Consider the following 16160-nt stretch of genomic DNA (forward strand, 5'->3'; position numbering starts at 1 on the left):
TGCAGTATTAACACTGGACAGAAAACAAACTTGCATACAAGATTTGGACACGCTGTTCTGATTCAAAGGCAGGAATTTTACCAATAGGGTTATGCTGACATTTAGGAAGAAGCAAAGCCCAAGTACTGTTTCTGAAACAGCATCCCATTAGTACATATCAAGAGAAAAATATCTTTACGATGCTATATTTAGTATCAATTTAACTACCCATTTGCAGGGCCAAGCCGGTCCTGGTAATCAAACACAAGATCCCTATCTTAAATACTATGTTCATCTGTAACACCTCTGCTTTGTTTTAAATAACAAAAACCTAATGGTTTTTCAGCATTTCTCAAATACCTGTCCATGTAGCAGACTCTTCTGGCTTAGCTATGTCACAGCAGTTTTGCAGACAAAGTTCTTGAAAAATACATGAAATGGCTGGGGCATGTTTGCAAGTAAACCAAAACAGCCTGAGTTTGACTCCTCTTTGCTGTAGCAAAATTCATTATTAACATGTGATTGTCAACATGTTAACCAGGAGGTAATTCGGCTCTTTGTGATCATACTAACATTCCTTACTTAGAAATGACATAGACAAATAACATGTATAATGCCCCTCAAGCTCTCAGTGCTCAATATAACAAACAACTTTTTTAAAGGGCTTCCAAAGCCTGTATCTGTTTGAGTGAGGAGCAACCTGCTTTACTAAAGGCTAATTATGTGGCAGTTTAGACCAGTAGCTTCTAGTCAAGACAAACGGCATTCCCCTGATTCTTTAATATTTTCTATAATTATTTTACAGACAACAGTTCTAGAATAGGAATACATATAAAAATCCGTAGGTAAAAATATCTTCTATGATAAAAAATAATTACACTTACCAACCGTTTCACTCTACAGTTCACATTTAAAATATCCTGCAGGCTAATCTCTATCTAAGAGCGCACGCTTTAAGGAATTAAAACGCTAACACCCAACAAGACAAGCTATCGATTGAAAAAGAGAATGAAGAAATAGGAAAATGAAATCGGCGCCTCCTGCAGCAGGAGGAGGTAAAGTTAACCTAGAGTTGTCTCGCTAGTCCCGAGGAGCTCGGGAATACTAAGCCAGAAGCTGTTACTATGGGTCGTACGTTGCTGGGGTCCCGAGCAAAGGCGGGAGCAGAACCAGCCAGCCCAGCGGCCGTTCCCCGGTCGGGAGGCGGCGAGCCGCCTGCCCCAGCCTCCCGGCCGCTTGCATAACGAGGAGGTAAATAAACAGAACCGGAGCCGTGCGGCAACAAATCGCCCCCAGCCCCACCGCGGACTGACCTGGCCGAGCGCCGCTGCCCCGGTTCCCGAGCCCTTTCCGTGGCGGGGTCGGCGGCCGCTGCCCGGGGCCGGGGCCGGCGCTGAGGGGAGGGGGCGGCGCGGCCGCCAACCGGTTCCAGCTGCCGCCGGGCGAACCGAGGGAGAGGTGACACGTGACCTCCCCTCAATGACGCATCAATCCCCGGTGGCTTCGGCCCCGCCCTCCCCGCCGCAGCCAATAAGCGGGGGGAAAGACGGTGACTTTTCCTAGAAAGCGGTGAGCCGGGGATGTGGGCGTGGCCTGATGGGTGTGGGCGGGGCTACGGGAGGCGCGGTGCGTGAGGGGAGGGGGCGCGCTGAGGAGAGGCGGGGGGAGGGGGAGCTTCCCCCCCACCCCCCTCATTCTCCCCTCTCCGGCCCGGGCATCAGCAGCTCCTCCCCGCCCCGCAACCCATCAAACGCCAAGCAAACGTCCGTCCCCCCACGCCCCCGGAACCTCCGGTGGAGGAGAGGGGTACCGCTCCTCCAGCGCTCACCCCGAACCGAGGGGCAAACCGACACCCCCTCCCCCCCGCCCTCCCCTCAGCCCCGCCATGTTACCTCAGAGGCACCCCCCCCGCTTCAAAGGGGCCCCGCGTCCCCTCCAGCCAGCGGCGGCGTGGACTGACCTGACCCGAGCGCTGCACCCCGGCTTTCCACCCTCTCCCGTGCGGGGATCCCTGCCCCTCCTCCTTTCGCCGGGGAGGAGCGGGTGGCCGCGGCTGCCCCCGGCCGAACCGGGGAGGGGGCTGGCCCACGTGACCCCGCCTCGCCCCTCCCCGCGGCTTCGGCCCCGCCTTTCCTGCCGCAGCCAATAAGAAGCGAGCAGGAAAAGCGGAGGGGGAGACCACACCTTTCCCTCGACAGCGCTTGGGGCTTGAGCTGAGGGGGCGGGGCTGAAACTAAGAGGCGGAGCTAAAATGATGGGACGGGGCTGCGATTGGGGGGTGGGGCTAAGGCGAGGGGCAGTTGTCCTGAGGGAGGTGAGGCGGTGAATAGGAGTTTTGCTGAGGGGGGGCAGGTTTCCACTCTTCTATTTTCCTACCCTCTAAGGTCTCTTTACTTCAGGCTGGGTCCCCAGTACCTGGCCTGGGATTGTGAATGTTGCTCTAGGGCTGGGTAGCCTTGTTTCCCTGAGCTACCGCTGCATTGTAAGCGCATAGGCCTGCTGTGAACTCCCAGCATCAAGGGCATGGTGGCTTTTTCATTTCAGTGTTGCCTGCTGAAATGTGGGGTGGCAGGAGCTGGTGCCCCCTGCTCCCCACACGCCTGGTTTCAGGGCTCCTAGGGAGCCCCTCTCCTGTCACACAGGTTCTGCCTCTTCTGCGCTGGTGCAAGTTGCCTGTGTGCCCAGTTGCATGAGCATAAAGGGCTGTTGTTCATGGTAAAGCTAAAACACTTCTTCACAGCGATGCCACCAAGGCAAATCAATGTGGGATTGCCCGTCCTGGAGCTTTGAAGCTGCAGGCAAAGCTCAAGCACGATACTTGTCTCTGTTGCATGGGAGGAAGGCCCCGAGGAGATTTGCTGTGCTATAAGGTAGTGTTGTTTGGGACTATGACTTTGTGGCCTTCCTGAGACCTGATTTTTATGACAAAAAGGGTATCCCACTGGAATTCGCCCAACAAATTACTAGCAAATAAAAGGAAACTGTGTTTTTGAGGGAGCTTGTGCTTTGTGTTTTGCAGAGCTATGGAGTATTGTATGACCAGTCCCTTCACTCTAATAAGAAGCTTGCACAAATTGTAAGTAACCTGCTCCTGCTTTATAAAACTTGTGTCAGCTGACAAAGAAGCTGCAGTTTGAGAATACAGAGAAACTGCTTATCCTGTCTTGCATTGTGAGTTAGCACCATTACAAGCATGCTTCCTCATGCTGTCCTTCTATCTATCATTGAAATAGAGGGCTGTTTGCCACTCGTTCATCCCTTGCAAATCCAGCCGTGTTTATAAGTAATTTGTGACACTGCCCTGGATGTTCTATGGAAAATGGATGTTAATATCAGAAATTCTTTACCAGAAAATTACATAATACTTCTGAACTGCTGAGATCTTTACATGACTGTTACAAGATCAGAGTATCCTGCTTAAAGGAAAAAATGGTAGGGGAAGTTGTGCAGTAAAAGGAAATGGTAGCCAAAAGCAGTTTATTTTGAAGCCAAAAGGATAAGAGGAATTTTTCTGTGTAAGGAGGAGGGAGAGTTGGTGAATAGTGCTTGTTGGAAAGTGAGGATCTTGTTAAACACCAATGTAAACTACTCTAGTTACAAACCCTTAGTAATTAAGTAAACATTAGGATCCATCACCTCCACAGATGAAATCACCAGTGAGCTGAAGAAACAGGCAGAAAAAACTTTAGAGGAAATACTATTTAGAAAAGTAATGGCCTACCTGTTTTCTTTTGCCCATTTTAAAGCTTTATTAGTTCAAGTAATTTGTTGTAAAGCTGGGATAGAATTGAATGTTTTCAAACATGTTTTGGTGTGTTGAATTTTTCAAAAATGGGTCTTTGATACGACACCAGTCATGTTATAAAATTACACCATTCAATTTTTGTTTAAAACTAGAAGTAAAACACTTGGTCTTTTTCAGCCCAAGTGTTTACTTCAAAAAATGCCTGTATCTAGTCAAAGCTATTGCACTTCCTACAATAATTCATTGTAGATTAAAAATGCAATTTAGGCCCTAAATGGATTCAACAAAAGAAATACTCACATGTTCATTTTATTAAAGTTGTATCTCCCTACTTCTTCACTAGGATAAGAGAAGCTAACATACTCAGCTCAATTGAAATGCTCAAAGAATTCTCTTTTTCTCCTTGTAAACTTATGTGGTTGATTTCAGCTAAAAGGTGACATTCTGTCAAATAAACCATTTTTTTAGTTCTTCAGGTATCTTAAAATAGTATATATTTATTCATTTGGAAAGAATGTTAATAGGAATTTCTATGCTACATTAAGAGAAACAGCTGATTCTAAGCAGCTTAATTTGTCATGGCAACTTTCAAGGACTAATTTTCTCTTTAAAGGTAACTCAAGTTTGTCAAAATCAGACATGATGTTCTTCGTTCTGTACTTGATAAGGCTTTTCAAAGGGAAGGATTTTTGTTTAGCTGTGATTCTTTTCTCTAAACAATTAATGTTACTATGATTGCATCACTAGGACTGCTTTGGGTTGAGGCACGCCTTCTGCTCTACTCTGCTTCAACCTGTGAGATCCTCATCTTGCTTTGCTCTTAAGCCTTTCACTGAAATAAAAATTGTAATAACTTTATTCCTGTAAATAATTCCACTACACTATTTCTTAGTCTTGTTGAATAAAACAAAACTAGCTAATTAGGAATGATGATTAGGCTAGTGCTCAGTATGGAGCAAGTAGGAAAATGGTAGGATGGGAAATATGGTTATATCTTGGCTTAACCTGAAAAAAAGTCTACATTTAATTAAGCTTGCCAGTGTACTTTTTTTTTTATTTTCTTCCCTCCTCCTTAAGGAGTTGCTTCAATATGGTTGGATCAGATAAGGTCATACTTTGCCATGACACAGCAGGCAAGTTTCAGCTAATCTTTCAGATAATATAAAGCTGTACAGTAATTAGAGCATGTACATGAGTTTGTAGAACTCCTCTTAAATATCTATCAAAAAAGTTAAGATTGGTGGTCTGCTTTTCTTATTTACATAGCAACAAAATAAAAACAGAGGAAATGGGATTTTGTATCATATAACGTGAGTTGAATCAAGTTGCTGTTTGCAAAATTCCCAAAAAGATCCAGAAAGACAAGGCCACAAGGTTTGGTTTAAGTGTGCAAGCACAAACTCAATTTAAACTGTGTGTACATGTTGGAAAGCATGTTTTCCCCTTTCCACTACAGTAGTTTAATAAGAATTACTGGTATTTAGCCAGTGCTGTCTGGCAAACTGTTTTGTCTTTGTTCTGGCAATGATACTGTTGTGATGAAGTCCTTGAGCTGGAGTGAGAGCGCTAAAAAAATGCCACGTGTGTGCAGCCTCCCCAAACACTGTGGAAGCTGACTTAAAACTGTACCCTCTTCCCAGCCATGCCACGGGGTATGAGGCAGGGTTGGAGGTGGTACGTGCCACAGCCAGAATATCGAAGTAGCCTTGAGGCTGTTCTAGTTGAGACATGAAGCCCAAGGGGATTTACGAAGCCTGTGTTTTGTAAATAACGACAAGAATACCTGCTCAAGTGCAGGAAATAAGTGGTTGAAGCTAATGTATAGAATACACTAGGAAATTAAAAAGGCACTAAGAAATGCCTTGAGGGTCTTATGTCCATTTCTGCAGCCAATGTAATATGTTCTTCAGCCTTCAGAATTATAGGTTTAACCTATAAATCAAGCTTCATTCACACTGTAAGTAGTTATAAAGACTGTGAACATCAAATTGTAGATGTGCTTCTTCCTCCTTCATCGTTTGCATTATCAGTTCCAGTGAACTGGTTATACTGACGCCAGTGCTCATAGCTGATGAAAGCTGCGTGTATTTAGATGAATTGCACTCCTTATTTTACCACACTTGATTCTTCTGTAGTTTTCTGGCTCTGAGGAGTTACTGTGAGTGAAAATAGCTGGTAAAATTATGCAAATGAATGTACAGCGTTAGGCATGCAGTAGCTCATTAGCTATTTTTTATCTTTTTCTAGAATCACTTATTCTTGAAAATGCACTTCTTCTGACCTTTTCTCTGGTGCTGAGAGTATCACTGTATCATTATCTAATGTGAAATCTGGACAATTTCCAGGCACTAAAGAGAAGTGGTGCTAGGAGACTGGAAGGTATCAAGCAAGAATAAAAATTGCAAGGCAGTAAAACTGCTATTAGCATGGCAAAAGCATCCCAGTCTCACAGAGAATGATGAGAAAGGATTATTAGAAAAAGGCCTGTTGTGCAGTGGCATTTGCTCTGTAATGTATACTGTAATACAGTATAATATATTTGTCTCTGTGGACGAGTTAGCAGTTAGGGAGCATAGAAACACATCAGAGAAGTGAGTGATAAGATTTAAGCAGGAAGATAAGGCTGTGTTCAAAACTTTCTAAATGCCCACAGTGGGGAAGCCTAGAAGGTGAGCAAAAGGTGTGGAGGGAGCAAAGGAATGCTACTCTAGATTTGCAATAGCTCAGATTTTCTCTTTGACTAGGGGAGATTATTGCCTAAGAGAAGGACTAGATGTGCTGGTAGCAAATGTGACAACATACCAGAAAGGTAGATGAGAGCATCACTAAATATAAAATAACATAAATATAAAATGAAACCCTTATGTGGCTACTGTTAACGATTATCAAATTTATAACATGAAAAAGAATAGTCACAGATATTTCACTTTCTCCTGGAGAAAATTCAGTCATTTTCAAACACTGTTAATTTTAATGTATAATCTGGCAGTGGAAGACAATGTTACAACAGAAAATTTGCCAGAAAAAAACCCTGGTGCTAATACAATATTGCAGAAATTAAATTTTGTTTAGAAATGAGATGTATTATAATCTAGTCTTGAGGATGCCTGGCCATGCTTCGCTTCTTGATCTAAGTTGGTTTATAGTTTTTGAAATGAAACATGTATAAGACAAGTTTTATTGTGAAACACCTAAATAACATCACATTTAGTCAGTCCAAGTCTGATTATAATAAGAAACTTTCTTTTATATAACTAAAACAAGTTATATAGTAAGTTTTGTGTGTATATATAGCTTAAGTTATAAAGTAGGTTATATACATAGCTTTTTTAGTTATATATATATAAATGTATGTGTGGTATACTGTGAACTCCTAGCTCTGTCTGCATGCCAATTACCAGCCATTCTCTTGCATTCTTGCACAAAATCTTGTGTTATAATCTCCATCTCCTTGTCTCTGAAATTGTGCTTAAGACCTCCCGTGCTCCTTTTGCCAGCAGCACCCATTTCACTGTCAGAGACAAGGGTGGTCACAAATGAAGAACAACAGTGGTTGTGGAATATGACACATAATGTTGATTTTTTTTTTTTCTTTCTTTGCTTCTTGTTTGTTTTGGTTTGTTTTTTTTCATCTCAACAACTGGGAGGAACACCTGCCCTAAGATAAGGAGAGAGGTGGTTTCCTGTGACAACAGGGAGGTTTGACTCTGGTGCAGTTCAAAATCCAATTTCAAAGGCCATGTTTGTGCTTCAAATGAAATGTGAGGCTGAATTTTATGTTCTGCCAGATAACAACAGCAGTGATGTAAGTGCTTCCTTTGGACTCCTCAGGTCAAGACCAGTGGCAATGTGGAGCTGTGGTGTGGTGGTGCCCAGTGTTTCCCAGGAAGCAAGGACAGTGGTGCTCCCAGTGCCCATGTGAACACCAAAGGGCCCAACAGGAGCAGGAATATGCCACTTTTTATTGTCCTTTGGAGCTCTCTGCTTCCAGACACTACAAATCTCGAAGTGTGTCTGTACTGAGTATACTTATATGGAGAAAGTAAGTGGGAGACCTCAAATCCAATAGGGGAAAAAGTTAGCTTTTCCTATCCTCTATCACTCATTTCTGCTCCATCTGCTGCACGTACCTGTAATAACAGAGAAATGTGTTGAAGTTTGTTATTGCCATGAAATCCTTTAAAAGTAGGGACTCCTGTCTGTGACTGATATTTCTGCCTTTTTATACTAAGTAAATAGGTATCGATTCTCAGGTGGTAACCTGTTGTGGTTTGAGCCTGGTCGGCAGCCAACCACCACGCAGCCACTCTCTCTCCCTTCTCTTCCGGCAATGAGAAGGGACAGAGAGCCAGGCTTGGGGTTCGAGATAGGACTGGGATGGGGAAAAAAATCCCCCTTTATGGTCACAAGCAAAAGGCAGACTTGTTAGAGGAAGAAAAAAATAACATACATTAATTACAGACACTAACAACACGTAACAGAGTAGGACAGTGAGAAGCATTGCCACACCTTGAGAACACCTTCCCCCCACCTCTCCCTTCTTCCCGGGCTCAGCTCTGCTCCCGATATCTCTACCTCCTCCCCCAGTGGCGCAGGGGCAGGGAATGGGGGGTGCAGGCAGCGCTGCCGCTTTTGCCATCTGCGGTGGGAGGAGCTTCTGGAACTTGTTCCCCCTGCTCCATCGTGGTCCCCCTCTCACAGCAGACAGTCCTCCACAAACTTTCTTCGACATGAGTCCCTCCCATGGGCCTGCAGCGTTCCCCACACTGCTCCGTCATGGGTCACTAATCTTCCTCCGACTGGATTCCCTCCCACGGCTGCAGCCCTTCCCGAGCTGCTCCGGCGTGGGACTCCCCCGCATGCTGCAATCCTCCCAGCAGCTGAATTACAAGCAGCGGGGTACCTTTTCCCATGAGACCCCAGCCTTCTTCGGGCACAGAACCTTGATCATCCAGGTGAAACACCTCACAGGCCATAAATCAGTGTCTGTTCCACTGTAGATCTCCATGGGTGGCAGGGGGGGGCCGCCCTGCTGTCTCACCACAGGATACAGGGGGGTCTCTGCTCCGGCACACCTCCCCCCTCCTTTCTTCCTCCATTCCTCCACTGACCTTGGTGTTCACGCAGCTGCAGCAACTCCTCCTCACCAGTCCCCCTGCACATCACCACGTCCCTTCTTAAATACGTTATCGCAGAGGCGCAGCTGATGGGCTCAGTTTTGGTGCAGAAGTGGAGCTGACTTGGAGCCGGGGGAGCTTCGAGAAGCATCTCACAGGGAGCCACCCCTATAGCCCCCTCCCCTGCTACCAAAAAACCCCATCACTCACTCAAACCCAGGACATAACCTTAGGTTTACTGCACTGTTGTTCCTGGGAATGCAGCCGTACTCCAGGGACACGGTTTCCTTCTTGTGAGCAAAGCTCAGCCTGAGGAGGAGCAAAGGCCTAAGCCAGTCTAACATCTGGCTGCAGTATTTTGGCTCCACTACACCTGCTCTTGCACTCCTACCTGCCCTTTGTACTCTCCCTGGCCCTTGTCTAACCTTTCACTGAGCTCTCTGTCAGAAAGTGGGGGTTTTGTTTGTTTTGAGCTGTTGTTTTTGTTTGTTTGGTTGTTTTTTTTTTCTTAATTAGGTCAGTTCTGTGTTGGATCAGTGGGCTGAAACAATTCAGAGCCAGGTTGGATGAATGTTAGAGCTGTCTTGGCACAAGTGGAGACATCAGCAGCTAGAAGTTAAATCCTCTTCAGCTGCCAGGGAACTGTGACACTGGAGTTGTAGAAAAAGCAGCTCAGAGACAGACTTATCGCTTGAGGTTTAAAACAGAGAGCAACCTCTGAAACAGAGAGCATTATCGGTGAGCAACCTCAAACAGGACTTCTGTAGGAAACCAGGAGAATGTCAGTGACTCTATGTACTCTTGTATTCTTGGCTGTTCAGTCAGGCTCAGCCAATATCTTTTGTAAGCAGAATGTGCTTATTCTGTCCATGGCATTGAAAATGTCCTAAAATTAGATTTTTTTTTTTTTTTTAAGACTAACCAAGAAAGCTTTTGGAGCAATTCTGACTCTTATTCTCCTTGCTGGGAGGACATAAGAACTCCCATCTCCAAACTTATGAATGTATGTACAGATGTATGTAACTTTAAAGATGACGACAGCCCTTGTATTACAAATCCAAATTTACTTGCAAGTAGGTTGTTGCATCAACTGAGTCACAGAATCACAGAATGGTTTGGTTTGGAAGGGACCTTAAAGATCATCCAGTCCCACCCCCTGCCCCGGGCAGGGCCCCCTTCCCCCAGCCCAGGGTGCTCCCAGCCCCGTCCAACCTGGCCTTGAACCCTCCCAGGGAGGGGGCACCCACAGCTGCTCTGGGCACCCTGGGCCAGCGCCTCACCCCCTGCACAGGGAAGAATTTCTGCCTTAGATCTCATCTAAATGTGACAGTTCTCAGTGGCTGTCTCCACATTAAGCTGTTCACAAGCTTGCCATTCATATTTTAATCGAAGCTTTAAAAATGAGGAATCGCCACTACAAAAATACAAGATCAGTGATAAAAATGACACGCGGTCCTGCAGAACAGTGCATAGTATTTGTGTAACAGCGGCACAAACTGGTTTATCAGGTTTAGCTCAGACATGTACAAGATAAATAAACTTTTGAAACAGTACAAAATATATTGGAGTATTGGCTGGTTTTCTCACCAAAAAAAAAGAGTACCAGGACTAACGGTAACAATATAAAGGCTGCAAAATCTAGGCTGTAACTGGTATGAGGTAGTGAGATGTCAAAGCTTGTTGGTTGGCGTGAGCGCCCTTTTCTGCGTATCTCAGAAAAGCGCTGAAAATCAACCTGGCTGCTCTCAGCCGTGAGACCAAAAGGGGCCAAGGTGTGCCGGAGTGCTGGCCTGATCCCAAGCCTGTGTGCAAGGGCAGCACCAGTAAAGCTGCAGACAGAGGACTGATGAACTAAAATGTGTGAGGCTCTGTTTTGCCGATGCCGGCAGCTCTGTCGGTGAGATTGCAGCCATGAAGCTCAGCCGCTGTTTGTGGTTTAGGGAAACTGTGCCACTGGAAAACAACTGCTGAAGGAATAAGCCTCCGTGCTGTCTTGCAACTCTTCCTCTCAGGACCTGACCCTGCAGAGAGGTCAGGTGAAATAATGACTGAAATAATCCATGGGGAAGGCTCCTGGCAAGGAAGAGCTGTGCTGCAGGCCCAGGCTGAGTTGGGTCACCCTGAACGCAGGCCAGCTCTCCACAAAACACAGCAAGCACCTTCCCACTGGGTGCTACTGGCAGAAAATGGGACACTGTTTTGAGATACGACCAGCAGTCACTCAAAGACTTAAGTTGCAGAAGACTATTTGGGCAGAAAGTATGTTTTTGGTGTACCTTGCGTTTCTCTGTGCTGCAAAAAAAGTGCGCTCGTTTGCAGAGGGGTAGTCTGAGGCTTCTACCAGTTTTGTTAATATTTACCTTGAGCCAAGACTGTTGAAGGGAGACGTGCTGCTCCATAAACAGCACCCACCTACTTCCACAGTGGAAAAGTATTTGGCTTTAAAATCTGCTAGTGTTGAATTATAGCCAGTTATGCATTGTATTACAAAACTTTTGTATTTTAAAGTGCAAATAAATGTGTTAGCATGAGGATTAAAGTGAGCGTGCAGAAATTATCTCTTTTAGTGGTAATGGCAAGCATGTGGTGTTTCCCTGCTCTCTCCCAGAACAAGATGCAGTTCTTGAGATGAAAGTTTTTTCTTTTTTTTTTTTTTGGTTGGTTTGGTTTGGTTTGGGTTTTTTTCAAACTGTCTAGATGACAGAAGGAAATGATTGAATTAAAGCAGGAAAGGAAAAGCAGCAGTCACCAAAGAAAGGAGAGATAAAATTTCCTGGAAAAATACACGGTGGGAAAAGATAGTGCTTCAATCCAAAGCAAGGGCAACTGACCTTAATGTGCGGCTATTCAGTCACTTATTTCCTGTTTATTTCTGGTTACTGCATTTTGCAACATGCTCCAGAGCTTTAATATTTTCTAATCTAAATAAAGAGTTGTGGTTTATTTTGTCAAATAACTTCACACACAGCAGATATTTCTGAAAAAATACGTATTCAGAAAATCTTTTTTGTTTCAACAAGGAAAGCATTTTGCAAACTATCACAGAAACAAAACAAAGATACCTTGTTTTTCCAACTCATGCAGTTGCACAAAATGACTGCGCTGCTCAGAGATGCTTTTGTATTAACTGAGTTAAAGTACTATTTTTTAAAAAGTGTTTTAAAAATAAATATTAAAGACTATGGAGCTAAAAAAGTCTTGACTGTCGGCACCTCTTTCCCACTTGTGTGTTTGAAAGACTAATTTCATGCTGCAGGCTTTCCCTCAGCAGCGGGACATGAGCTCTGCCTCTCCTGTCCGGACGGTGCACCTCGTGTCCTAGGACATTAAGATCCTGGTCTGCACCACTGGGAGGGTAAGAGGGCAAGACAGTGCAGGGCTTTTTCCAGATCTCAATAAGAAAATCCCAACAACAAGTGGCATAATAAAATAGCTATTTTAATACAGCAGAATAACAATAGGAGTACAGATGGTGAGTAAATCTTACGTCTCTTCAGGTGCTGAGAATCTGGCTTGCAAACAGCATGGGGCAGACCCCAGATGGATTTTCCCATGGCCTGATGGGCAGATCCTGTCTGTGGAGAGGCTCTGCCTCCTTCCCAGGCTGTGGTGCCTTTTAGTTTGTGTAAAAAACCAAAACCAGGTATCTTCTCCTGAGAGCCTGGACTGTTACCTCTGTCATAACCCCCACCAGTGCACAGCACAGGCTGGCATTGAGGACTCCAGCAGATTCCCTTGCAGCAACTACTCATGCTAATGTACAGGCTGCTCAAGCTCTGCATGCAGTGCCTGGTAGGGCAGGCGTGGTGTGTTCATGGTCTCCTTGAATAAATAACTCCTTGAATAAAATCTCTCCTGTGAGGCTCCCGGTGCAGATCCCAAAGGCCCTTGCCGCTTCGTCAATATAGTCTAAAACCAATGAATGGATTCAGAATGTACTGGAAAGCAGGGAAATATAAATACACAGCCTAGTCACACAAACCTCGATTTTCCTAAGGAATTGCACAAAAGTAATTAAACGTGTTAAAAAATAAAAAGCAAAATTGGCACTAGCTGAGAAGATAGCAAGGAGAGTGACTTGCACAGAATAACACTGAGTTCCTGCCAAAACTTTATGCCCTGACTGACGTTGTCACCTTTATTTGCCCCGGTCACAGAAAGGTTACAACCTCAGCCATAACTTTTCAGACAGTAGCTTTATTTAAAAATAGAACCATGGCTTTGCACTGAGAACAATGTTGCACATAAGCTCAGGAAGCAGTGAAGCCTTGTGATTTACAGCCATCCTGATTTCTTTATCTGCCTACTTCTAAACATTAATTAATAGCTGTAATATCATACTTTGTTTACTCTGCAATTTAATGCAGGGCCTCATCCTCCAGTCCTTAATTATATTGTAATCCTTGCGTTCAGTGGGAGTGTTTGCACAATGGAGGATTATTCATGTGAATGAATTATTGACTGGAAAGCATGTGTACAAGTCTCCTACAAGTACTCCACTCCGGTGTCCCCAACTCAAGAAGTAATTAGTTATTTGCTAAAGTCCAGATCAAGCATCTGTATCCATCAATGAGCAGGTGTTGACTTCATTAGGCTTTAATACTGTGGTCTCTGATCCTCTGAGACCTGGTAGCGACTTCCACATTGAACGCCTCTTTCCTGGAGGACAAGGGTTGGGAACACTGGGGAGACAGTACCCACAGCTATCACGGGAGAAAGGACCCTGTCCTTGTCCCAGGTCAGCAGAACCTACAAGGCCAAGGTAAGTGCTTCTGCACTTCAAATTTAGCATGTTCCTAGTGTTTTACTGAATCCAGGACCTTCGTTCCTAAGTGGTAGCAATTTCTAGGGGGGGGTCACACTTATTACCCCATGGCGAGTGTTGGTTCACCCAGGGGTGTTGTTTATCTGCAGGCACCCTTCCTTCTTAATACCTCAAGCAGAGCTGACACTGTATTGGAAAGGGGAAGAGCAATGATATGTGTGACATCAAAATATGGTGCAATTTGTCTGCTTTTCCATGTTTTCTGTGGAGGAATGCTGGAGCGAGTCCTACAGCCCTCTTCTTTTCCAGAAGAGTCCCGCCACGGATCAATAACTCACCTGGCAGAAAGCCTGGCCACATAAAGCATCTTCTGAACCCTTTCCCAGGAAGCAATTTAAGGGGTGAAGTCGCAGCTTTTCCATCAGCAGTCTCAAATACTTTGATCAATCCTGCAGAGGACTGGTGTCGCATGCAGAATGCCAGGGTAAGGTGCAGAAGTTTCAGGCGAATGTATTCCTCTGATGTCGGGGTTTGCAAAACAGTTGAACGCTGAGGGTTACAGCCCCTTCCCATCACCAGCTTCAGGCAAAGCCTCCCAACTGTGTCAGGCTCGCTCCTCAGGAACCAGGTGTGACCTGCTCCAACAGCAAAATACAAAACCTTCCCTCGAGCCCCGTGTACCCCATGTCAGTAAGTTGCTCGCAGCCTTCAGCTCCATCACCTCTGCGTCATGCTGCCCATTTCTTTGTCTTCTCCACAGGGTATCTGTTGTGTCTGTGCTGTGCTACACACCTCACTGGGAGCCAACCCCACCCAAGACGAGGGCAGCTTGACCAGGGAAAGACGTGGAAAGGAAGGGAGAGGAAATCAAGGTAATCAGGCTGAAAAGTGCTGGATTATTCGGCACCTTGGTCTCTCTCCAATGTTTTTGCAGGTTAACGAGGGCATTCTCCATCTGTCCTGGGCAAGGTCTGGACATAGAACTGGGCAACCAGCTCTAGGTGGCCCTGCCTGAGCAGGGGGGTTGGCCCAGATGACCTCCAGAGGTCCCTTCCCACCTCAACCCCACTGTGATTGTGTGATCTCAGAGCTGGCTGGTGCAGGTTTTGCTTTACAGAAGAAAACTCCCAGCTGGTCAGAAAAGTGATGTTTGCCCATCTGTGCCCACAGCGCCAGCCGGGAATGTGTTTAGGAGGTGAGAACATGAAGGAGACATGAAATGGAGTTCTGCTCCACCAGCTTCCACCTTTTATGCAGTAACTTGGGGAGGTGGTACTGGTTCTGGGGAGATAGAAGAATTAATTCAGGAATAATATCTTCAGGAGAAGATAGAGGAATTAATTTCAGAATGTGGCTCAGACACCACAAGGATGGGCTACATCTGGAAAAGCAGGTAGAGCTAAATGACCATATCTTTTTCAGGACACAAGAAGGACGCAAGAAAGGGTTGTGTCTAAATTTAACACTAGCATAAGCTGTGTTATTGATGATTAATTTAGAAATAGAAACCATAAATTCCTTTTTAGATTTTAACTCTGTTTTCTGATGTTTGGGCGCCTAGTATCTCAGCATGCAAACAGATAAACATGAACTGCTTCATGATCAACAAAGTATGGCTTCTACTGCAATTGCTTGTATTCAAAAGGTAAGAGGAAGTAATTATCATTGTTTACATCAGCCCTTGCCTTGCAATTATTGTGTTAAGAGAACAAGTCCTAGGATAATCAGTGTTTTATAACTGTGTTTTTTCCATCTAAAGTGTCTAATCTTTGTGTCTTCTATTTCTTGTGATGCTATCAAGTCTTGTACAGAGGCAGATAAAATCTTAAAGTTGGGAAAGAGGTGAAGAGTTTGGGAGAGCTGAGAGTTTGGAAGGAGCTGTATTTGTCTTTAATCATGTTCATATTGCAATGAATAGACATGACTTTATTATTTTCCCAGACAAAATGCCACATCATATTTTGCACTTCTAAGTTATCTAACATAACAACAACAGTATCTTGGATAAGGATAGCAAAGGAAGCATGGGGTATGAAGGCTGGCTGATAAGGGAAGACCAGAGAGCACACACGGAATATTCTTCAAACAGAAGAAGCGGTTTTCTTGGACAATCTAAAAAAAAAAAATCATAAGAATTGTCTCTTAATCCAAAATGCATGTACATTCTCTTAGTTACTTGTCAGAGTGGTGAACAATGGTTAATTTTGAGTTTGTAGTGTAAAGAGAATTTGGTGAAAATCTCTGGGAAAAAAAATCACTTGTCTCAGATTACATGTTATACTTTTGCTCAGTAGACAAAGGAATGCAAATGAAATGCCGGATTCACCAGGGGAATGTGTTCTGCTTTTCATCCAGGAGCAAGATGAGATTCTTTTAAATCCCAGAGCTGTGTCACAGCACATATACTCAGTACCACTTTAAAGATGAGCAGAAGTGCACATCATGCCCCTTCGCCTCAATATTAAACATGTATATTGTTCGCCGTACTTTTATGGGGTGTACTTTTATGGACTTTAAGAGTAGTTTCACTCTCTTCATCGTATTTTTACTCTTT

General features: G+C 44.6%; 1 protein-coding gene across 4 annotated transcripts in view; it reads right to left on the reverse strand.

Annotated features, from left to right (window-relative positions):
* The window catches only part of GPCPD1 (glycerophosphocholine phosphodiesterase 1), a 46828-nt gene extending 44766 nt beyond the window's left edge, over positions 1 to 2062 (reverse strand). The window contains exon 1 of one of the 4 annotated variants that reach the window (XM_042801717.1): positions 1940 to 2062. The gene's annotated coding sequence lies outside the window, so the exon portion shown is untranslated. Of the gene's footprint in view, positions 1 to 1292; positions 1458 to 1871; positions 1891 to 1939 lie in introns of those variants that run through there. The other 3 variants (XM_042801719.1, XM_042801714.1, XM_042801729.1) reach the window with 3 other exon arrangements.
* Positions 2063 to 16160: the final 14098 nt, after the last annotated feature.

This window comes from Tyto alba, unplaced genomic scaffold (genome assembly GCF_018691265.1).
Source record: "Tyto alba isolate M040663 unplaced genomic scaffold, T.alba_DEE_v4.0 Super-Scaffold_100000100052, whole genome shotgun sequence".
NCBI lineage: Eukaryota > Metazoa > Chordata > Aves > Strigiformes > Tytonidae > Tyto > Tyto alba.